The following is a 25564-nucleotide window of genomic DNA, read 5'->3' as shown; positions in this document are numbered from 1 at the left end:
TCAGGAGACACACAGAATGCATCTGGCCCTTCAGTGTCACACACCCACCCACAACTGCTCCAGCATCTCAATGTTACCAATCCCTCCGCCTGCTCTCCAGACCATGCCCTCTGTATCCAGCCCATGAAGCCACAGACCCTGGGGACATTGCACCTCCCAGTACCCACAAAACCTCCAATTATCCCAACAGATTTGTGGCAGGCAGGGGGTTTCTCTCCATTTTCCCTTCAATGCTTTTGCTTACTCCTCATTAGGACACTCAGATATCAAAGAGAGGCAGCAGATTTCAACAGTTGCTTTAAGACAGCAGAGTTCAAAGTGGAGAACACAGTTTCTGTTTCTGCCATCTGTAACTTTCCGTAGCCAGGTTCCCTGGATAGGATGCAGCACACGCAGAGTCAGAGCTGTGATCAGGCCACAATCTGCTCCCTGTATCGGCACTCAACCTTCTTTTGAAGTTTTGCACTGCAGAACTCCCAACCACCGATGGAGAGCTGGCACCATCCCTTCAAAGGCTGTACAAAATAAAGGACATTCCTCAGCAACAAGGGGTTGCCAAAATGCCTTTCTGAAAGCAGCCAGTGGAAACTGCGTAAGCTGCTAATTTAAAGTAGCCTAACACGAAGTAGGGACCTCAGGCACAGAGAGAACATCCCTGGCTAAACAGGAAGGGAATGCTGAGCACTTCTCAGAAAGCACATTACTAGAAGAGAAGAAAAGCCTAATTTTCACCATTCCCCAACTCCTGGCCATCACTGAAACTTGAAGGATTAGGAGGAGACTCTGGGGTATTTCAGAGCCGGTTGGACTATCCCCTGGATACACTTGCAGGAACAAAAGCACCCATGGAGCGGAGCTCCTCAAAATAGAGATCTTCTTGCCCTTTGCAGTGTCCAGGACAGGGAGAGCAGTCTCCCAGCAATGACTGTCAGCATCACCCCACACCATTTCATCCCCGATGGACTCGGTTCCCAAGCCTCAGAAGCTATGAGAAGCAGCTCTGGTTTTCAGCAATATTCAGGTCCTTCCGCAGCCTCACAGCCACTTACAGCTAGAGAGGAGAGAGGAAAGACAAAGGGAAGCACTTGGAAGAGCCCAGGTACAAACCTCATAACTCCCAACCCACAAAGATTTCCTCAGCTGAAATAACTGTCAGTGAGAACAGGATTAGCACCAGCTGTCACTCCCTCTCATAGCTATCTTTTGTAATATCTTTCCCTCACCTTTTCAATACTCCCCAGGATAACAGAGCACTAATACAGCTCCTTTAATCACCACACCCACTCCAGCACCCAGAAGTGCTGCTCTCCCACCCTTGCTCTTTTATTTCCTCCTCTCTACCAAGGCACTCGGTGCTAATGAGGCTCATTAGGCTTCCTGCTGCCCTACCCATCTCCCTGCTGGGCAGGGACAGCTGTCTCTGGTAACCCTCTCCTGGCCAGACTCTGTACACAAGCACCCTCAGCCACACTTCAGCTATGAAAAAGACACTGTTCTACAGCATTGAAGGAGACCGCAAACAGGCAGTATCTCAGTTCAGGGAGAGCTCCGTTGCCTGCTCATGAGGGTGAGCTCTCTCACTGGGGATTATAATTTTGCAATTTACTCCTTTACCTAAAGCCACTGCCTGGGACCAGCTGACTGTCATCTTCGACTCATTTTTGAATGCCTGTTAATAAGCATGCACAGAGTGCAAGTGCAGTCTCAGGCCATTGGACCCTTTCACCACATCGTGGCACCTTCTGAAAGGCCCCTGGGCTCCTTCATGGGTGGAACACGAGCTGTGCTGGCCCACAGGGCAATGAGAGTGAGGTGGGGTGAAAGAAGTGCCTCACTCTGCTGGTCACACTCCTTTGAGATGTTTTTTTTTGGAATGAGGTGCAGAGGGCAGGTTGTCCTGGTTGTTCTCAGTTGTTGATGTGCTACGTGATACTGCCGTATTTAAGCAGTCAGTGGCTTAGAAGATGGCATTCACCTCATCTTCCTTTTCCTAAGCAGAGGCATTAGCCACAGAAGTTAAAAAGTCTTCCTGCACTGCATGTGTATTTAAATACTTGTGCAGAATGGAAAAATTCCAACAGAAAACACGAGTGGGAATCAGTACTCAAAAGCAGTTACTAGTCTGGAGGTGGTGGGTCATTGTAGGATGGGGGAGAAACTAGTCTGACTCTCAGTGGGAAAAAAGAGACTTGAAGGCTGAACCCCAAATCCTTTTCTGCTCACTAAGCTGCAGTCACCAATGCCAGCCTGCCTGAGCCGACGGGATGGGGCTGGAAAGCTGAGACTCCCTCAGACCTGGGTTAGGAGGCTCCTGCAGTTTTTGCACGAGGCAGGTTCATAGCTCTTCTGGGTTCTTTGCATTTAGGGATCTAAGAGACTTTACTGGGTGCTCATAATTAGATGGGGGTTGAGCACAGAGTTCAAAGGTCTGGATTTCAGATGTAGATGGCTAACAGATGTGTCTGTTACTCCTTCAGTTCTTTGTGTCAGGTGTTTGTGAAATGTCCTCATGTGAGTTTTGTGTCTGCTTTCCTCCCTCTGGCAACTTCTCCACTGTCATTTCCCATCATATGGCCATATGCTCTTATCCCTACACAAATATCACTCGGCATGTCCGTCACTTAATTGTAATCCGTCTTGGCTGCAGTTCTTCCAAAAAGCTCAAGTGAAGAGAGCAAGCAAAAGGTGATCTACAGTCTCCATCTCGGTGTGCTGCTATCTCTGGTTTACAGTGAAATAATTGACTCTGCCTGGAACAATCCAAGCTAACTGAGGTGCTGCCAAATCCTGTGACCCACTAACAGTTGAACATAACACTTGCTCTGCTAGTCACAGAGAGGAAAATCATGATTTTCCGTAGTATAGTCAATTGTATCTATGCTAGTTACAAAACCTTACCAGTCTGGTCTGGTAGGATTTTAACTTTCCTGGTCAAAGTGAAGAATAGCTCCCTAGAGGTCAGGACAACAGCGAAAGTAGCTCAGTTTCAGAAAGCAACGAGGAGCAAGGACAAAAAAAGCAAACTGCCACTGGCACAAGCCAGTTCATGCTTGTTTAAATCAGTACAGTCCATTGCCTCTTAGACTGCTCTACCTAACTAGCAGCAACAGGGGACCTGACCCCATGGCTTGGCAGGAACCTTCACAGGATGGACTCCTGCTAGCCTGGTTGTGAGATGTGCAGAGCTGTATTTCACCATCTGACATTGGTAAGACCAGTCCTTATTTATCACAGTCTTTAAAGTCACCACTACTTTGATGAGGGTCTGCAAAAAAAAAAAATCCATGCAGGCTGCCAAGTCAGTCTCTGAACCACATGATTCATTCAGAAGTGAATTTAGCTGTTCCAAAACATGGAATTGTGATGAAATGAGAAGCCCTGGCAGGCTGCAATGGTAGAGTTAGTTAGGAGCAGTACTTTGGTTGGGGCTGCCTCCCTGTTTAATGTGGAGTGCTCCATTTCTTTTGTTAAGGAGATGAGTGACTGTGGCTGGGACAGAGTTAATTTTCTTCACAGTAGCTGGTATGGGGCTGTGTTTTGGATTTGCACTGGAAACAGTGTTGATAACACAGAAATGTTTTCGTTACTGCTGAGCAGTGCTTACACAGAGCCAAGGCCTTTTCTGCTTCTCCCCCCACCCCACCAGCGAGCAGGCTGGGGGGGCACAAGGAGTTGGGAGGGGAAACAGCCGGGACAGCTGACCCCAACTGACCAGAGGGATATTCCAGACCATAGGATGCCATGCTCAGCAATAAAAAGCTGGGGGAAGGAGAAGAAAGCGAGGGACATTTGGAGTTACAGCGTTTGTCTTCCCAAGTAACCATTAAACGTGATGGAGCCCGGCTTTCCTGGAGATGGCTGAACACCTGCCTGCCCATGGGAAGTGGTGAATGAATTCCTTGTTTTGTTTCGCTTGCGTGCGCGGCTTTTGCTTTACCTATTAAACTGCCTTTATCTCAGCCCACGAGTTTCCTCACTTTTACTCCTCTGATTCTCTCCCCCATCCCACCCGGGGGGAGTGAGCGAGTGGCTGCGTGGGGCTTAGTTGCCGGCTGGGGTTAAACCACGACACTTTTCCTTGGTGTCACTGGTGAAAGACAATGGGAGGTTCACTTTGTGAATCAGAGCAGAGAGCTGGAGCATCGGGGCAGAATGAACCCGCACTACAATATTTTGGTACAAGTATCTGCTGTTAAAAAAACCTTGCTAGCTCCTTTGGCCAGGGAGCTACACATTATGGGGTCCCCAAATGGAACTCCACAGGGATGGCCAAAGGGAGAAGTTTTCCAACAGACTCATTAAGCCATTGCTGAACTTAGGCAATTACCTACAGAGCCAGAGCAACACACACACACTCCTACATTCCTGGTCCCTTAAACAATTCTTTACAAAGTTTTGACAGCATACATTTCCTGAAATACTAAAGAAAGCAGATCCCAAAAAACTGTAGTCAAAAAGGAGGATTGACTGTGCTGCTGAACAATGATTTCATAAAACAATACAGCACCTTGCTTAAATATATTCCTTTCATGGGCCAAGTAAATTCAGAGTATTGCCAAGTCTTTAAAATCAAATTGCCACTTAGAAAATCCATGCTCAAACCTATGCAGATGTTCTCTCTGAGATAGTATTTTGCTTTAGAGCCCTTTATATTATAATCTGAATAGAAAATTAAGTTGTTTATATTTCTATAAGATAAATGGACTCCCTAAATGCTATTTTAGCCCTTGCATTAACCTTGCTCTAAAAACCTGAGTTACTCGTGATGCCATCCTGAATTGTTAAACTGAAGGTAAAAAATGTACGTGGTAGGATGCTCTGTGTAGGCGAGGATGCAGAGCTTAGGGAGGGCAAGCAGCTACTGCTAATGAAATGCATGAGAGGCAGTGGGGTCCTCCAGTCAATCCCCAAGGCTGACATACTGTGCTGGAGCTGTCGTGTCCATCCCAGCTGGCCTGAAAGCCAAAGTCAATACCCAGAAGGCTGTCCCAACCAGTGGGCACCTTCGCTTTCCTTCGCACGGCCATGGCACAGGCAGCTCTGCCAGAGCGTGGCAGTAGTCTTCTGGCCAACCCCATGAGCCAGTGTCACCCCCGCAGGTTATACCAGCTCTGGGCCAATTTAGCACGGGCTAGAGACAGAACTGGGATGATAAAACTGCTTCTTGTTCTTCTGCTTTTCTTTTTGTCCTTGTTTATGTACCCCAGTTGATTTTGTCACAGTTTGTTATTGATGAGATAATCAGCAAGGCTGCAGAAAAGTTATCTGAGATCCTGCTGCAGTTTTTCGAGGCTTAAAAGCACTGAGAGGAAAGCTGTCAGCACCTGTCATAGAACACGGCTGATTTAAATGCTTCAGACATCAGAAAAAGTATTTCCAACTTGTAACACAAACCTTTTCCCACAATCATCCTTGGGGACTGCAGGTAGGATGCCACTGCCAAGGAGAAGGAAAAGTTAGCTCCTTTTTGTCTTTCTTCCTACTTTAACAATGCATTAATGTGATAAGGATAATCTCTGGTGGGAGTTATGGCTGCAGTCATACAACAGTTATCTTGGAAAGATGTTTCAGCAACACAAATGAGGGGCTGCACAATTTTCTAAAGGATAAATCTTTCTGTTTTGAGACTGCTTTCAAAGAGCGACTGGAAATACCCAGCCTAGAACTGGCTTCCAGCTGGAAAGGGCAATAATAATGATCAATGCTTCATTGCAAGCAGCACACTGGGATTAATTGCAAAGTGGAGATCCAGCAGTTTGCTTGGTAGGTGCAGTGTGTGCATCGTGCCCTGCGAATGCCACGTGCTTGTTCTCCAGGAGAAATTAACGTCCAATGTTGTGCAGCATTTACTAACTAGTCCGGGAGGGAAGTGCAGTACACTTCCACTGCAACATCTGGACTTTAATCAAAAGTGAAGGAAAGAAAATGTGCCAGTCATGGGGGGAATCAGGAAAGAGAGGAAGGCTTTCCCTTTTTTTCCTGTTAAACTACAGGGTGGAAGAGGAAACTGGCACACGTGTGTGTGCATGTGCGTATGTGCCTGTGCCACTGTATTTCCCTTGCACCACTGCAACAGCCTCCTTAGCATTTGCAGGGAATAGCGTGGGGGGGCCGGTGCTTCCCCCGACTGCCAACTGTACCAACAGCAGCAGAAGACTGTGCAGCCAGGATCTCCTTGTCTTTTCCTCCAGAAAACCACAACGGGACCTTCAAGGGTGCTTTTCTTTAAGATGGCAGGGATTTCTCAACCAAAACAGTGCCTCCATTCTCATTTATTTCAACTAATGACCCGGGAGTCGTGCTGTGTTTTAGCAGGACACTTGAGCACATAGAAGAGCAGGGCACAGGACGGGTCCTGCTGCAGAGTCGCGTCCTGGGGATGAGAGCCGCTGCACCATGGTGCAGATGGCAGCGCCATTTTCAGAGCTATAAACAGTATCATTGTCATAGCTCTTTGAATGGTACTGCCATATGTACCGGAAAACCAGCATTTATGCTTGTAAGGGCTTTGGGCCAGCTGGATTTTCTCCCCATTCGGATGAAGCCGATTCCTGAAGTATGAGTGAAAGCTGCATGCTGCTTTGGAGTAATTCCCCCTCAGTACTTATTTTTGAGTCTCCAAGGATCATCATGTTCTCATCAGCCTCCTAAACTGCAAAACCCAAGTGTCCTGCACACGGAGAGATTGCTGATGCATCTAAACCTCCCTGCTCAGTTCAAGAAGAAGCAGAAAGTTCATGGAAATTTTGATAGCAAACCAGTCAGGCCCTGCACGTTTTTCTTTAGCAAGCATTGTACTTTCACCGTAAAGTGTATGACTGAGTGTATATGTCTGTGTGAGTGGGTGGGTGGCTGGAGAGAAAGCGTTTGTCTTCGGGGGTTGCATACCTCGCCTGGTTGCCAGTGCAGCTCACGTTGTGCTCCCCTCCATTTGTATTGCTGAAGGAATAACAGCCGTGTGCAGCAAAGTGAGAAAAGCATGACAGCAAAGGGTGCCACAAGTCGAGTTGATGAGCAGAGCAGAGCCCAGCAGTGCAGCAGCATCAGGGCCACGCTGCCCTGGGAGCTCGGGGGCTACAATCTGCTCGGGGGACCCCCCTGCCTTTGCTCAGCTTTGTCCTTGCTGCAAGAGTTTTGCTGTAATGTTCAATTTTTCACTGACCCAGCTTCTTTTTGGCAAAGAAAAGGGGAGGCCAGCAGCTCTGGGCTTTGTTGAAAAAAGAAACTAGTATGGCCCTGCAAAGATATGCAAGCAGGTGGTAGGGAAGGAGATTTCCCATTTGTCATAAAGCCATCGCAAACACCGAGATGCTTTTCCAGGAGCAGTGGTCCTCCATTGCGCTGGTCCTGCTCTGGCAGGAGTTCGCACCCGTGTATCAGATTTCCCTGGGCAGTCGGTCCCTTTTGAGAGGTGGCTCAGACCATAGACCATAGCTGGGGAAGCAGAGGGGGGCCAGTTCACAGGGACTAAATGTTTATGGAACAAGAGCAAAACCGTAAACTCTCCTGGGCTGTGGTCAAGCCTTTCAGCTGACAAATGCCAGATATCTTTGTTTAACATTAGTCTGATTCGTACTTCAGAAGAGGCTACAGAGGTCTGAGAGCCACGGAACCGGGCAATACGTTTCTGATTATTCTGTGTATATAACATCAGCAATAGAGTACGATGACTAGTGAGTCCAGGCATTTGTGACAAATATGCAGTTTACCTGGCCACCCGTTTAGAGACATATTCTAAGAACGAATTAATTCTTTCAGTTTCTGGATTAAACTATTGTGCAAAACATCCCATCAACCAGAGAACATTATATGGTATGTTACTGTAATTAAAGAAAGAGATAATTGAGCTCGAGAGATGCCCACAACACTTAATTAATTAAGCAACATGATCTTCAGCTGGAGAAGGTGAAACTGAGCAATTCAAAACTGGCTAGACAAGGTGGGTGCGACATGCTAAATTCATGAAGGCACATATCGGGAACATGTTGTTCAGTAACACTGCTATGGCAGCCTCACCGACCCAAGTTGATTTAATGAGGTTGTGTTCAGTGCCTGGAACACACCCATTTTTTTTGGCCAAACACAGGCACGCCTGTTACACAGCTAAGAGTTAAGACGTTGGTGGCTGGAGGCTTGGTAGCACAGACAAAGCACTGCCAAAATATACGCAAGATTTCCTCTACAAGCCCTCTCTGAGACAGCAACTAGATTAGTGTGTTCTTAATTTCTCTGATCTTTTACTCTGATAGCAACACAGTTTATCTGTGTAACAGAATTATCACACTTAAGGCAGACCAGCTGTATGAAATGGGTGGGAGAAAATAGCATTTCTTAGCCTATTCAGAATGAAAGGATAATTCCAGTAATCGGTGTCATCAGTTCTTGCTTCAGGAGAGAAATCCTAAATTGTCCCTCCCATAAAAAGAAAGCAAGAAGCTTAGCTGTTCTGGGTCAAATTAAAAAACCAAACCAAAACAAAACAACAAACATTAAAGCAAGCTAGAGATTTTTTTTTACAAGAACTGGGGAATCCCTCCCCAGAAATCTCCATTTGACCTGTTACAGTGTCACACCTTTTGTGCCTCAGCTGTGATGTTCTCTTGCTATATATGAGCTCAGGGCATGCCCATGTTCCAGGCAGAAATCTGCAGCTATTCTTGAGTCTCCTGATACATCTTTTTCTCAGCTGCTGGTTTTGCAAACCTAATGCCTATATAATAGATGATCTCAGTAGGTAGTCTCTCTCCATACTTTATTTCTCAGCCATAACAGCCTCATTTTTTTAAATAGCTGTTTCATTAAGGCATGCATCCTCCTAAATAGTCTGAGGTCTCAGTACTGCAATGTCCTGATTTTGTGTCCTCATGGCATGTTCACAGCCAATTTGGGAATTCCCACCAGAGTTAAGTGGCAGTATATTACCAAGTTTTGTAGCTGAAACCATGTTTTTCAGACTGTTGTTAATCACTGTGAGATCTTGCTTAGTGCTTTTCAATCACTCAAAAGCTGTAAAGCTCAGCAAGAAAAACACTCTTTGCACCAATATAGTCAGCTGAAATTACTTCCATGTTGGTAACTGAATTGCTTTTTTGGATGGTATATGAGGTGACGAGTCTATCTGCAGCCACCAGATCTGTGGTCCTGTTTGAAAGTAATTTCCTGACTGCATGAGAAACACAGGGACAGTACAGTCGCAACCTCCGCTTGCTAAATAAGGTTATTTTTCAGGTAACCCATCCTAGGCTCCTCTGCTACACTGTTAGGGAAATCACAGAGAGATTTGGCTGCAAGCTCAGTGTGGGGATCATGATGTATAAACCCATTTTATGGGTCTGCAATAGCAAATGGTCTGGGGGTGAAGTAAGGAGGTGAGCTGCTTGTTACATGAATGATGTTTGTGATCAAAAAAAATTGCTTGCTGTTTTAGGGTGTCAGATCCTAAAAATCTTTTGTTTCCCTGACATAATTGGTGTGATTGAGCACTGAAAACCGTGAGTTTTATGATCATCTGTTTCCTTCTAATCCTTCCCATGACCATGCAGGTAATCACTGAGGCATCCCGGGGGCTCGTTGCTCCATGGCTTCCAGAGAAAGCGAGAAGGTCGAGGCTGGATGCTTTGACAAGGTGGCAGGAGAAGCTGCCATCTTGGGCCAGTGTCTTCAGCATCCCGAGTCCTTCACAGTCTTCTGTCTTTCCATGTTGGTGAATTGTAAGGGGGAGACAGCAGTGAGCTCCTAAGGCTCTTTTACTTGTTGCTTTACCCTTACTTTACTGCAGTGTACTCAGCCCAGAGGTTTTAAGTCAGCTCACCTATCTGTGAGCTTAAGAGTCAACAAGACACATGTCATGAAAACAGGTGTACTGAACTCTGTAACAGGTACATTCAGCTCTTGTCATGCTGTCTTTCAACACCTCCCAAGCTCCAGGGTCCCTTCTCTCTTGTCACTTTAATTGCATTTATTTATTTTTGTTTAGAGAATACTAGAACAGAGAGAGGGATAGACTAGGTGCATCTCCTTCTTCAGATCAGCATTAGCATGCATAACTCTCTCCTCTGTATTTTGTTAGTGCCTTCAAACCAGTACATGTTCCTTTATTTTCTTGCTCCATAGAGTAATAATTAGTTTTTATTTTCTCTGTGGTAATCCTATGTTCAAATCTAACCAAAATATTTCCTTCCTCCTCTCACACTGCAGTCACTTGTAGTCTCATGCCTCCCTTTCACTAGAATAGAATAGAATAGTATATTTTCAGTTGGAAGGAAACTATTCTATTCTATTCTGTTCTGTTCTATTCTATTCTATTCTATTCTATTCTATTCTATTCTATTCTATTCTTTCAGTGTGAGCAGCTGGAGCAGAAACTCAGAGCTCTCAGGGTCACATCTAGCTTTGAAACAGGAACATTTAACCAGGAGGTCAGTATTAATATTCTCAATATCACAGGGGATGTTTGGAAACTTTTAATTTCATTGCTATGTATGGTTGAAATCACACTTCTCAAATGTGCTCATTAGCCAAGGGTGTGACAATGCCCTCCCCAGATAATGCTGTTCTCAGATATTAGTTTTAAGATAGTGCAGTTCTGGATGGAAACCAGTGCCACAATTTAGATACCCAAAGGTAAATATTTTGGTTTGCTCACTTATAAATAACGAGTCATTACTAGCACAAGTGAAGGGCTTAGAGGCACAGTGTGTGGAAACCATATGCTTTGGCCAAATAAGAGATCTCCGCTCTAGAATAAATCATTTACTTTTAAAAATAATTAGTACTGTCAGACCGTTCTAAGAAGTGCAAACATTGGTAAAATAATAAACAACAAATGTCTGCAAAGTCCAGCACACCTCTTGCTATTTCTCTTGTAAGGGCTAATACACCTTCCCATTTTTTCTAGAAACAGAGATGAGTTTACATAAAGAGAGGGCAAAACCTTGTTGTATTTTATACATGTAGCAAGTATCATGCTAATCATGCAGGAGTGTGACCTTTTGCTAAATTATTGGACAAAGTGCAATTAGATTGCCTCAATGTAACACAAAGAATTGCAGGTACAAAATTGGGTTTATTTCGTAAGAGGATGGACCGGTGATTGTTGTAGTTGAGCCAAAACTTAAGTCAGTTACATTCGAAACTTGCTGGCTAAAATGCAATTTTCTGTTCCATTTGCTACATGTATCATTGCTTTGCTTTTCCTGAAGAAGAGGAACAAACATAAATCTCTGCAACATTTATTTACCAAAGCAGAGGCTAAGGCAGAGATTTATCGACTACGTCGTCTCCTCTGAAGCAGAAAATACAGAGGCCCAGGAGCAACCAAGGAAAGGGATATCACAACCTTCAAAAGTTTGAACTCGCTTGCTTCTGCACTTTAAATTTAAAGGCAATATATAAAGCAATGGACAGGTAGGGTCTGCCAGTTTTGTGATCCCTGAAAGATACTCATAACAGCAGAAGGACTAAAAGAAATCACAAAATAGCAAAAGTAGCCTAGTGTTAACAGCAGGTAGATGCAAATAAAATATTTACACACACAGGCACAAACATCAAGAGACACAGACAGAGGGTGACGTTCCACCAGCTTATGCCATGGCTCAGAAAGCTGCAGTATGGGGGGTTCAGCGATGCATCCGAATTACTGAAGGACTGTGGTGCTCTGGACATCAGGTCCATTGGTTGAAGGGTTGGGGCCACCAGTGAGAGATTCAGTATGTGAGAGGGGAAAGAAATTGCCTCTGTGGTTAGCCTGGCTTAAGAAAAACAGCTCTGCCTGAAGGAATCAACCTCCAAGGCATCACGTGCAGATATCCTCACTGCAGCAGCAGACAGGACAAAAAGACACAATCTGATCTCCCCAAAAAAGTCCTTAGCTGAATGTTCCCAGCATGCTTTCATAGCTGTGTTTGACTGCTGGAGCAGCATTTTCTCTTTAAACATCCTCCTTCAGTCTGGGAATCCCTCGGGCAGCAACAGCCTCTGAGATGCCGTTAGTTACAAAGCCAGGGCAGAGCTCAGCCAGGTAAGCAGATGTCTTCAGGGAAAATGCTGCAAGGACGTGGTCAAGGTCCCACCCTCTAAAGCAAACCTGACCAATACAACCTCGCTGGCTCAGGCCGAAGGACCTAAACCAGCATAAACTGAGGAAAAACACAGATGGGGTTTTGCTTACTTTATGTCTGTTTTCGGTTTTATGTTTTAAGCATTCTTTGTTTAAATAAGATACTGATATTTCTTGTGCTGGATAAACTATAAAGAAATTCCTTAAGTAAGCTAACAGCAATTCTCATGTAGACGGAAGTTTCATTTGTGGATTGAAGGGAGATTTTGCACCTGGGACTTGCTGGGAGATCTACTCTTCTTCCCAGGCACCTGTGCTTCGGTTCTTGTGCTTTCTGAACTACTTGTGCTGTGGAGAATGGTTGTACCTGTGCTAAGAAGCGATGAGACTTTGAGAAAGCTGATCTTGCAGAACAGAATTTGCCATGAGATTTGGTGACTTTGGGCTTATCTGTCCCATCTGAAGCAAATCAGTCTCTTGATTCTGAACCTGTGTGACATTTAAAACATACAATGACTATTGCCACAGCACAAATGACAAGTATATTTATGATCCGTCTTGACAGTTAGCATTCAGATTTATGTACCACATATTGTTGTGGTTGTTCTCTGTCATTTGCAGGTGTAACCATGATATGTGACTTGAATGCCCATGAAAATATATATATTCTACAGACCCATTCCAACAAACTCCAGAGCTTCACATGTGCTTAAAGGACTCAAACTTGGCTGAGTCAATCCAAAGACTCAATATACATAAAATATTTTTGGATTGTTTTCTGCCAGCATTTCACTTTATGTCAAGTAGAATAAATGACTAGTTTCACCTGAAGCTTAATTTCCCCACCTTGTATTTCTGCAAGGAAACTGAAAACTTAATTGTGTCAGCAGGGGAAGTAATATGACTTAATCAGCAATTATTGTGTGTGTTTCTCCCAGCTGATTGCCAGATAGCTTGATTGCACAAGTTACCTCCTCCTATGATCAAAATCAATACGCTGATCAATACAGCTCTTAAGTGTCATGTTCCAATCTATAAGGCATTTGTGTAACAGAGCATCTCAACAGGGATTGCTTAGGGCTCTTTTTACTTTATGAAACCCACCAGAGCATAAATGTCTGCTTGATTATGCTCCCTAGTTTCCTGGATTCTCCTCACCCTCCCCCAGATTTGTTTGCAGCTATGCTCGTTCCTCTTCAGACTTTTTGCCTCTCCTGACACTTGGATAAGTGTCCTTGGACGTGGTGTATTCGAATGTTCAGAATGAGCTTGACATTTTTCTTTTGGACATCTTCAGAAGAGACAAGGTTCTGCTTTCTATGATGCTCAGATGAGGAAATTGTTTCCTTGGGTCCTTCTTGCACACAGAAGTTCAGAGGGTCCCTGAGTCTGGAGGGCAGCAGTAGCTGGCATCACTCCTATGAGATCCTCACTAGCAGATGTCCAGGAACTACTCCTGTTGAAATTGGAAAGGCTGAAGTCAGATAACAGGCTATCATCACAGGATGTTTGGGGATATAGCTATCAGAAGATGGGGACTTAGCAACCTCTGAATCATATTGAAATGAAGAAGCTGTCAAAGGCACCTCCTGTCCTCCCCAGCACACTCCTGAAGACGATCTAACCTAGCTGTGAAATAGCTCTTGGCAGGGAAGGCGGATGAGCAAATGAAGCATCATCCTTCCTGAAGAACAACAGGGGAATGAAAACACAGCCACCAAGCAATATGTACTTATTGGCTTATTTTGGTATTGGTTTTAACCAAGCTAAAAATGAGGAGCAACTGTCTTTGAAAGTGATGCAGGGAATTAATGTTTGCAAGTGGGGTGTATATGGGAAGACAGAGTAGGATGGGGAGCACAGAGGGTCTGCTGCTGCCCTTAGCGCACTGAGGGAAAATGTGGTGTCCGTTTATCAAACCAAGGCTGTACAGAGGAGAATATGGAGATTTTGCTCAAATTAGGCACCCACTTCCAATGTCACCATCTGTGGTATGACATTTAATCCTAATAAAATGCTTACCAAATAAGACTAGTTATGAGCACAGCTCAAAAATTTGCCATGTTAATATTTTTCATAATACGATGTATAAAGTTTTACAAATTCATACACAGTGGGCTGTAAGAGAGAAGCGGTCTAAAGTCAGGAATGTGCTAGTTAATGCATATCATAGAAACACTAAGTGAAAAACCTTGAGAAAGAAGGAAAGACAAGTGCAAGTCCCCTTCAACACAACATGGTGAAACATGGTGTATGCTATCTGACCTGTCCTTCACCGGGAGCAGGATGGATAGCTGAGAAAAGGCAGCAGCTACTGTAGCTAAAGAAACTTTAACTTCAGTTAGTCAGACTTACTACAACTTAACCTAAAACAAAGTAGATACTAGTTGAGAGGTTAAAGGCACCAACAAGGATCTTTATTATTAATTTTAATCTTAATACTGTCTTTTGTTATTTAATTTTTGTGTCATTGTTCCATTACCAGAAAATATAATTTTCAGATCTTACCATTAGGTGCCTTAAGATATGTAGATTCACAACACCACCTTCAGCATATTCAGAAGTTAGCAGGATACAAACCCATAGACATTGCATGGGCACGTGTGTGAACTGGCCCTACAAAAAGCAGGAAAGGATGATATGTACCCTGGTGACCAGAAAACTTACCGGCAGGCTGTAGAGTAGGAAGGACCATGCGTGAGCCCCATATGCTGTGAGGGAGGTTGTGATAGTTTGCTATTCAGAAAGGAACTTAAACTAGTGACTGACATTAACAATGTGCATATGCTAGACTTTTGTTATAAAAGACATAATTCTTTATAGAAAGTCTTGTTTTGACACAAAAAAGTTCTGCTATTGCACACACAAAGTAGACACATGAAATGATGAAGAATTTTTTGCCAGAAGATTTCAACAAACTGCAATTGTCGTTTTTCACTGGATACTTCACTGCAGAAAAGGCACCCATTTCCTAGATGGCTGCAGTTCTAACACTGTGGCACGTTTGAAGCCTGACAAACAAAAGTCAGTCTTGGAGCTCATGGCTGCTGGTCTGCAACACATTTGGAAATCGTGGTATCTCCATTGCACAAGGAAACAGCTCCAAGTGTTTTTGCCACTATTTCGTTCCACAGCTTTGACTAATGGCTTGTGGGTTTTTTTCCTAGCAGATGAAAGATCTGATTATGCCAGTTGAGAGATCTCCATTTATAAAAAACCATTCATTATGTTCCATTTGAATATTCTTAATTGATCCTGCTTGTACTTCAGTAATTGAAACACCTTACTTAAAAAACAGAAGCCTATTATGAGCTATCCCATCTGCGGGTAGTTATAAACCGCTCAATGTGATGCTGTGTATTTCTAACGTAAGTGAGCACTTCCAAGTACTCTCCTAATTATCAGATTTGGGCCTCTTATGAATGTTGCATTAATTATGGTGCAAAAATGAACTGTAGGCCAAAATCAGCAGGTAATTAGAGCATATAATGTAGTGCCAAACTTAACATTAATTAGAGAGGAATGGAAATACAGAGTTAATGTGAGAAAAAGCGGAAAGTGCCCGTCTTCTGCAGCATGGCATTGAATGGCTTCACTCATTGCTTACTTGTTTACCCTGGTGTCTGTAATTAGCAAATAGATTTAAATCACTGAAAACAAATAGCTGCTTTGTTGATTTTAAAGTTAGTTTAGTTTCTGTCCTTCAGTGCCCAAATTTCTGTTTCTCTTGTGGAAACATCAACTATTGTATCACTAACTAGTTGCAAATCTGTGATGGAAGACGTCAACATCTCCGGACCGACACCATCATCTCGCTTGCTGTGTGCATCCCATGTTTTTCATCACCAGTCATTGTCACATTTATGTTCATAATACCCAAAGTCCAAGGCCTTTTGCTAAAGTTGAGCAGAATGTCCTGTAGTGGAAAATAGGGAAACTTATAAACATCATTCAGGTCAAGTAGCTGAAAGACAGAAGCTTAAGGAGGCTGCGAAAAGAGAGAACTCCAAGCTGGGAGATAGGAGAAGTGTCATTAAGATGAGTGTCAGCAAAGTCTGTCAATGATGACATCTGTTAGCACATGAAGTAGTCTCTTGAGGGAACCACTGTAGAAAAACCCGTCAGATGACCAAAATTAGGCTGGATAAAGTAATGGCAAATGGTACAGCCCTGTATCAGCAGAGAGGTTGCGGGGGTAGCTGATAATCTCTGTCATATCTCTAATGCCTCCACTGGACTTGTTAGAATGAGGAAAAAGTACCTTTCAGCCCAGGTGCCTGGGGACCTTCCCGGTGATGCCTTCTTCATTCCCTGGTTCACTGTGACATGAGATCCAAGGCTGCTTCTCCAGACGTTGTCTCAGCAGCTCTAAACAAAAAGCAAAGCAGGCTTATTTTAAAACTGTTGCACAATATGCTGCTATTTTGCAATAGTCAAGTTCAGCAATCAAGGTGAGGGGGGGGTCTTCAACCCCTCCAGCGGGGTCAGGAGTGGCATTAGCTAGCATCATCTTTCTGTTTAAGATCCGCAGTGCTGCTCAGCACCTGGAGCTGGGGGGGAGAGAGCTGCGGGTGCCCGTGCCCCAGCAGGTCTCCATGAGCTGGCGGAGGGGAGCAGAGAGGCGGCATCCCTTGCGCATCCCGACTCGGGTGTTTTTCCGTGTAGGGGTGCCTGTGATTCTCATCCTTAGACCCAGGAAGAGGTGAGATACAAACTGCTAATCTTTCTAGCAAGGGGAGAGTGAGATGCGTTTGGGATGTGCTGGAGAAACGTGGCAGCTATTGTTCTGACAGGATCAAAACTGCTAATGGTATAATGAGGCTCATTATTTTTACAATGAGTTTTGCTGTTTGAAAGCTGCCACGCTTGACAGCTCTGGAAGGCACAGGCACCTGCTTGAGCGAGAAAGGGAAAATGTAATCAGGCCACAGGAGAACAGGGGCGACAGCTACGAGGGTTTATCAGCTCCCTGGGAAACAGAAACTTCATTGTCAGTTGAGCATTGTTGCTTGGGTCAGGCTGACAGCAGAGAACAACTTTGACAACAGCGATGGCGTGTTTTGTGTATGTGGTTATTTGGTTTATTTAAGGTCCGGCTGAGCCCTGTTGACTCATGTCTGAAAAGCCACCGAGCCATCAGCAGTTCGGTGTTCTGGCTCATGGAGGAGATCTGGTAACCATCTCCCAAAGTATAAACTTTCTCAATGGTGACACTGCTTTATGCCGAAAAATTTAACCTGTTCAGCTGCTTGCTACTGAAGGTTTGGTTTCATAAGACAAGAGGTAGGAAACGGGCAGACAGGAAGATATACAAGCTGTACAAACACAGTCACAAACGTATATGCTCAAGGGATCACGTGCTGCATTTCTCGCCTCTTCCAGGCCCCACTCAGAGATTGTTTGCTGTTCTTACTTTAAAAGTTATTAAAAATCTCAGGCATGTCTTAGCAACATCCATGTTACAATTAATAACCGACCGACAGTGACAAACATCAGATGGACGTTCAGAGCAATCTCCACTGGAGGCAATGGAAAATAAACCCGTTCAGTGTGAGTCAGGGCCAGCAGGCACAGTGCCTGGCCAGTCTCAACCATTCCCTCTGTCTGAAATTCTGTCGGGTAAAACTGAGATGCTGAAGTTTAAAACAGGGCAGCAGGATTAAATGGTCAGCAGAAGAGAGGACAGCTGCCGGTGGGTGCTGCTCTGCGCAAAGGCAGTGTCCTGTCCCAACGCCAGCTCAGCATCACAAGCACAGCGCTGCAGAGCTGCAGCGTGACCATTACAGCGCAGGGAGGCTTCAGCCTTTTTAGTAAGCATTGCTAAAAGAACCAGAGGAAAGGTGGAATGTAATTATTGTGACTGTGCAATGAGAAAAAGGAGGCCCAAACCAAACTCAGTCATCTCCCTGTTTTTATTTTGCCAGCCTGAGAGCACCATTACGGTCAGTGACAGAGAGGCAGGATTTCCCAGCCTCTAAGGGTGTGAAGGATTTAGTGGAGGAAGGAAGTTCTTGAATAAATAAAACACCTTTCCTACAGCTGTAGGTTGTTCTGTCCTGGAAAGCATTTCTGACATTTTAAAATTGAAACAAACCATTTTTATGTAAGTGATTAATTGCTCCTGCTGGAGCACCACAGCCCTGAACCAAACTATGATTTAGTTGTACCAGACACTATTCATATCTGATGTAACACAGTGCTTGTTCCAAAGGGGCTAAATTCCAAAGACAAGGCATGCAAAGGAAGTGTTATTGCCTCTATTTTATCCACAATGAAAGAAGGCTCAGAGAAATGGCATGGCTTGCCCACAACCAAACAGAAATTGTTGGAAAAAACACCTCTGCAGTCTTGAGGTGTCCCACGTGCCTGGTAATCTTCCGTCAACAATTTCTTAAAATAGCTCACTGAAGAACTTAGCTGATCTTTGTTCTTATTAGCACGTTTAGCATTTGTCTATTTGCTTAGCATTAAAGTATCTGTAGTCATGTTCCTGTTTTTAACTTTTGATGGCTATCAGGAATGTAATTATCATCTGAAGAGGTTATTATTCAATACAATGAGACTGTGTAACATCATGCAAAAGGTTTTAGCCAGTACCCAGAGATAATGACATAGAAAAATGTGTTCCTTCAGCCTTATTTTTTATTGAATTGGACTCTCTGCTTCTTAGCTGATCTATGTGAAATGCCTTGGCTGGCTCAGGCCAGGCCCCTAATTAGTTATCTTCATTAATCAATCTCTATCCAATCTATTTCCTGTGCCAAGTGAAGGGTTGCGTTCAGCACTCTACCAGAGACACCAATGTGATTTTCCTGCATTCATGGAACAAGAGTCTTCTGAGCAAAGGAGCACTGTGCTGGGATTAGCTGTTGAAGTAGCTTAAATGTGTTCCTACAATTTTTCTTAGACCAAATTCATTAATAGAGCCTGGCAATAAAAAGAATAAAAAAAGGAAGATATAATGAGCACTTGCTGTTCCAGGGAAACAAACTGACTGGGTCAAATTCAGCAATTTTTTTCAGCAGGAGACAATGAAAAGGAAAAAAGACGCTGAAGTGTTTTGACATTTTATTTCAAAATCATATTTTAGTTTATTATTTGCCTGCACTTTTCAGAGGAGTTAAACATCCTCCTTAAAAAAGATACGCTTCTACTGTAAACACAAAAATAAATGAACTGGAGGGGATTTTGGTCTTGTTTTGCCAGAAAAAAACTATGAAACATTTCTATTGTACATCAGCCTAAAGCACTGGGGCCTGTGTGTCAGTGTGGTCACGTATCCACTAAGCGGTATCTGCACACCTCCGCTTTTGGAGATGAGGACGTCCCTCACGTAGCTACAGTCGCTTTCCTGGTACTGTATGGGAATGCTTTGGCCCCCGACTGACTGAGCCGGTCTGGGAACGTGTCCTGGAGCTGCAGGTCATTAGAGCAAGCGGCAGCCAGAGCTGGCTTGGAAGAGTGAGAGAACAGGCGAGCATCAGCTGAGGAAAACATCCTTCAGGAATGATGGAAAAAAGGACAAAGAAAGGAGAGAAACAAATGTATTGATAGATGCTTTCTTTGTTTTCTGTGACTTCTCAGGTACAAAGAAAGTAATTTTTTTTCCAGTGGTATGTTTCTCTCACTCAAGGGCTTTGCTTACTTGGAGAACTGTCTGCTAATTTTAAATCTGAGGAGGCACGTAGAAGTCTTACAAAATGTACCGAAGGCTGGATTATGTGGGCTGGAGACAGCTGTTTTTAAAACCTCTAACTGAAATTTAGTAAAGAATGATGAGTGCTTAATTCCAGCTCACAAGGTCTGAACAGCATTATTTGATTTAAAGATAATTAAGATATTTAGCATAACTGCTCAAGAGTGAAAAAACATAAACACTTGTCATGAGATAGAGACAAATTTGTATTTACATTTGACTAGGAAGGACTTTAAAATCAACATTGCTGTCATATCCATATAAATAATTTAGCAATCCAAATGTTTTCCTGAGATCTGGATTTTCACCATTCAGCTGCAATGAGAAAATTGAACTTTTGATGATATTTCTGTGGATTTTACCCATGTTTTCCCAAAGGACTGCATCATCTCTAAGGAGGAACGGTCCACTGATATTTACTCCTATTTTTTAAAAAAATAATTAAATAGTAAGACTAGGACAGACTTCAAATTTGGCTAGGACATTTTAAGAATTCAGGAATATTTTCTCTTTGGTGCTGATGCTGCTTGAGACATCAAGTCCACTGATTAGGTGGGTTTTACACACAGATAAATGATGCTTCCTCCCCAAGATTGGAATAAAAGACGTTGAAGGCAAAGGAATATTCCTGTTGTAAGGCTCGTTGCAGAGGATGGATTTCATTTTCTTTGCCACGTTACTGTGCTTTCCTGGGCCTGGCTGCAACGGGACAGACAGATACCGCCCGTGTCTGGCCGGCTGTTTCTCCACCAGAGTTCCAATAGGCGATTTAGCAAATCATCTACCCCAGCCACTTTACTCAGAAAATCATAACATATCTTTGTGGGCCCTGCAGGCTGTCAGCTTGCAATGAAGAGAAATAGTCACAGGAGGAGGGGATGGAGACGTTCGTCCGCCGTCCAGACTAACTCTGCTCTCCCAAGCAGAAGCAGCAGCTAACCCTAATGACGGCTTCACCATCCCCACGCCTGGGTTCGTCTGGTTTGAAATCCACCTTCCTCTAGCCCGCTTGGGTGGGAGCCCTGCGCTTGAAAGCACACAAGAGACAAACATTAGGTATATCTCTACAGAGTTAAAGGAATAGATCTCATATTTGAGGGAGTTCTCTTGGAGCGGTTCTCATTGTGTTTTCTGAGTTCATACACTCCTTTTTGTATCCATTGGTTTCCCATATATTTAGAAGAGAAAGTCTCTCTGAATTGGCTTCTGTTGGACAAAGCAGATCACAGGTAGTCATGCGCAGGTGCAGTGAAAGACCTACCTTTAGTAAACTCACCTTTGATAACACGCTGGTCTCCTCTGGGTTGCAGGTCAATCAGATGCAGCACAAGGATGATTGATAAACAATAAGCTTAAACCTTATTGCTAGGAAACCTTGCAAGTATCTTGCTCATCTCAGAAACAAAGAAATGAGAAACCCACAGAGAAACAACAGGAGCTATTCGTCCTAGAAGTATTAGATATATTGCTAGTTTTGCAGAATTGAATATGAAACCAATTTACGTTGTTTTGCAACGTTGATAGATATCAACAAAAGGGCAGAATGAGCTTGTAATTTCTGGCTGCATTTTGCCTCAGGAATCGCATTGAGTAGGTAAGCAGTATTCTTCTTATCCTGCTATAATGATTTCTACTGATGGACAAATGTTGAAGTTCACTTTACTGGCTGGAAGCATGAGTCATTCAGCCCAGAGATTACAGAGTTACTAGAAAGCTTTTAATTTTATGGAGTCTATGAACCCAGTAATTGTGAGAGAGGGACAATTCTGCACTGACCTTCTGAAAATTAAATATGCAGCTGTATTAAAATCAAATGTTTCATGAAAATACATTTAATTTGGATTATGTGTATTCATTTTTTTGAACAGAAAATGGGAATGAAACAACATATTTTGTTCACCTTTTATTTTGACATTTTGTGTATTTCAGATTAAAAAAAATATTTTTGCCTCTTTCAAAATGAAAAATGTCACAGATTAAAATAGCAAATTCCCGAGATTCTTGGATTTTATGTTTACACTCTTCTTAACTTTCTGTTTCCCAAGATTTCCCAGTTTTCCAAAACATCAAAAGCATCTTTTCAGGGAAACAATAGCATTGTCATCTTTACCCTTAGCTCCTGTAACCCTGCATGGCACTCTAACACCGCAGGCTCTTTCCTGCTCTTCTGAAAAACATACTCACAGTTGATTCCTGGCCCATGTGGATACAGGATGGTCTGTGTGATCTTTCTTGGGTGCTTCAATCATAGACATGCCTAAATAATGATGCCAACCAGAAACTGTATTGCACTTAACGACATCTCTATGATCTACAGGCAATCATTTACTGTGGGTTAGTAGCTGCCACAAAATACAGAATTAAAAGACTCTTTTCTAACTGCTTCTGAAACAGGAATAAAGTAAGCAGATGCATCACTGTCTGGAATAACTAACAGTGATCCTAAGCTGTTCTCTCTTTCCCTCTCTTTTATAGTGCATTTATGAATTATGTTGTTTGCATTTATAATTATGGGACTGGACAGATGGTGGAAGGCTTATTTCAGAATGATGTGTTCATTAAAATAACCTACTCTGGTCTGCCAAGTGATTGTTAACTGTAATCCCAATTTGATATTGAAGAGAGTTACTTATTCTTTCTCTGTAAGTCCATCTGAAAGAAATGGAGCTTTGAGAAATGGATGCTATATTGAGTGTGAAGCTGCAATAGTGGTGCTGCAAATATTCCAGGTGGGAAACCACTGAAGAATTTTGCAGCTGTGAGAGAAAGAAAAATGCAGAGAAAGATAAATTGTGGACTACCACAATTTTCAAATCTAAGGAAAGTTTCAAGTCTTTATTCAATTTGGAAGCTCAGTTCCACTTACAATGTGGCTCCAGCCAGCTTCTACCTACGAGCACACACTTTCTACGGTCTGCCGTCCTAGGTAGTTGAGTACAATAACGGTAGATTCCGTTATTAACAATGGGACTCTCTGCTCAAGCAAAACGTAAATCTTCACAGTTTATCACATCTTTCATAGTAACATCTTGTCTTCCTCTAGTCCCAACAAGTGCTTACTGGGTGCTTTGGCAAATAACAAGAGGTTTCGTGATGTAACTGGGAGTGATCATCACCTATTTGCCTTCCTTCTTGGGAATCTTACTGTACCCGCTTCACTTTACCAGCTTCATCATCTTGCAAGGCGTGATGGATCTGGAGACAATTCTTTGCACTTCACCTCCTTTGCAGCATTTTATTTTTGAGATCTCCTGCGCCACTATTTTCACATCAAGACTTCAGGATCTGGTCTGAACATGGACGAAAGCAGAGACACAGTGTCAAGGTTTCTTTGTTGAGATTGAAGGAGTCTCTATTGCTCCAGTTGTGGCCATTATCCAGGTTCTAATTCCTGGCCTTCACATCTCCTTGTGCATACGTCCTATCCAGGCTACCTCAAGATGCCACCTGTGGCAGATCTTCACTCAGTGGGCAGTCTGAGGGCTGCGCTGCTGGTGAGCTGCTCAGAAATGTAGTTTATAGCTCTCCTATGGCTGAAAGCTTTGCTCTTCTGCACCAAAGCAATTGGCATCACTTGTACCCCACAGCTGTGGCACAACCATGGGGTCATCAGAATTTTGCAGGCAAAACTCAGAGAAAATAGTGAAGAGTGAGATGCAAAGGTGCAGGACTCCTGTCTGCCTGTCTAAGCCCATTGGGAGCAGAACCAAAGTTGGGAGGAATGGGAGAGCAGTGGAAAAGTTGATTGTGTTCACTAAAAATAACCAGAAATATTTGTGTTTTCTGCATTGCCTCTGCAACCATTATTACAACCTTCAAAGATGCAAATTGGCTGTACAAATACTGTTACTGAGAAGCTTTCTGGGGTCCTGGAGAGAGTTTCTAGTTGCATATGAAGGAAGAAACATATTTTGAAATGTTTCATTTGGAGTGCTGGCAATCAACAACTGGAAAAAGGAGAAAATGAAAGAGACAGGCAGGTGAGTGCTCACTCATACAAAATTACCAATATGACAGTGGTTAGATCAGTCAACTTGATAAGAGGCAGAAAAAGGCCTTGAACATGAATTGGAGTCTGCTTTTTTTTTTTTTTCTCTCTCTTCTTTACTTTCTCATGAGAAGTTGCAGACTTGCTCCAGATCAAAGTGGGGAAAATATTTGAAACTGTGAAAACTTTTGGAGAATGGGAAAAGCATTTTCTATACCACTCTGATTTTAGCTTGAAACTCACTATTTTTTACCTAGCAAGTAAGTCTTTATAATTGCATGTTTTTCAGACACTCTGACCTCCCTTAAACATCCACTCCAACCTATTATATGTCCTAGCTGTAAACTAAATTAGCCTGTACATTTTTTCAGGGCATGCATTGTCTTCAAAAGGAGCTTGCCAGAGCTCAGCACAACAGATTTCTGCTGTAGTTTGGATACAGTGCGCTACTGCCAGGAAAACATGAATAGATTTAGACTTTTCAGAGTTTTGGTTTTGTTGAAATTTAATGCTTGGTTTAATTTGAAATCTTTCATTTGGAATGCAAGCAGTTGACAAAAAAAAAAATTAAAATAAAAATATTAATAAAGGACACTTCCCAAAACCAATAACAACAAATTGCAATGCCTTTAAATGAAAAATTTCACTTGTCATTTTTACAGAATTATTGCTTTTTAATTTTTTTTTTAAAGAAAAATTCATAGAAACTGGCACGGACACAAGAAAACTTTCAGTGCCACAAACCCTGCAGATTTATTTCTTTTCTTATTATTTCAAATTTTTAAGAATGTCACAATTAAAACTTGCTCCTTGCCTGACTCTGCCATGCCTGAGTTCCCTCCATCAGTCCAGTAGGGAACTACCAGCAACAAACCCCAAATCCCAGCACAGGGATGTCTGAGGACCACAGTTTCGTTTCAATTAGGGGTAATTTTCCTGATTTGTGTGAGTGTGGGTTCAGCAGGAGACTCTCACAGGCTAGCACATCTGTAAGGTCACGGTTGCAGCCAGTGGTGGAGCATTATAGTATATTACAGGCTTCAAAGAATTTAATGCAAACAGCTAAGAAGAGCACTTATTTCAAAGAATCTGAGATGAGGTTTTTATCTTCTATTCTTGCATTACCGCGGGGTATTTAGAAACTGGTAGTAACTATTCTGCGTTTATGATATAAAGATTATAAAAAAGATTTGCAAATACAATGAAACTTTGTGCTTATCAGCTTTTGTATAGTTCATATTTAAACTTCCCCAGACGTTGCGGCCATTTGTGTACCCAGCTGAGATCCGAGCTATCCTGGCAGTACCAGTAACAGACATATATACCATAAACGCACCCATCCACCTACTTCTGCAGTAACATAGACCTCTCGGTGTCTGAATGTGCGTACAAAATCTCTGCTCTACCTGGTGACGATGTGTCCTTCATTTTCTGGGCAGAGGGGGAGTGGATTTAGGTGGCAAAAGTCCCAGGGAGCAGAATTAACAGCTCCCGATATCCCCCCCTCACAAAAGCAAACCCTTCCCAACCCAGTCCAGGGACACCGGCAAAACCTCACCTCAGTCTCCAGTGAATGTCAGGAGAATAGGAACCACCTTCTGCCAGTTCAGAAATGGAAGCAATTAATAATGTAAACAGGTGTATTGGGAAAGGATTACTAAACAGAGAGCAAAGACAGCTGCGCACCTACAGCGTGTTTAGGATGGCTGCGGCTCCCTCCATCAATCTGCCTTCAGCCCAGCTGAAAGATTCACCGTGCTTGGACCATCGTGGGCATTTATTTTATTCATTTTTTTTCTCTGCTATTATTATGACCCTCTAG

At 43.1% G+C, this 25564-nt stretch overlaps 1 protein-coding gene across 5 annotated transcripts in view; it reads left to right on the top strand.

Annotated features, from left to right (window-relative positions):
- Positions 1-25564, top strand: part of HTR4 (5-hydroxytryptamine receptor 4) — a 149255-nt gene that overhangs the window by 116422 nt on the left and 7269 nt on the right. Inside the window, exon 8 of one of the 5 annotated variants that reach the window (XM_029998259.2) lies at positions 2648-3220. The exons of the other annotated variants lie outside the window; for them this stretch is intronic. The gene's annotated coding sequence lies outside the window, so the exon portion shown is untranslated. Of the gene's footprint in view, positions 1-2647; positions 3221-25564 lie in introns of those variants that run through there. 5 annotated transcript variants of the gene reach the window in all.

The sequence above is a fragment of the Aquila chrysaetos genome, chromosome 22, assembly GCF_900496995.4.
Source record: "Aquila chrysaetos chrysaetos chromosome 22, bAquChr1.4, whole genome shotgun sequence".
NCBI classification, from domain to species: domain Eukaryota; kingdom Metazoa; phylum Chordata; class Aves; order Accipitriformes; family Accipitridae; genus Aquila; species Aquila chrysaetos.
The sequence above is the reverse complement of the archived record's forward strand: the minus strand, read 5'-3'. Positions and strand labels throughout refer to the sequence as shown.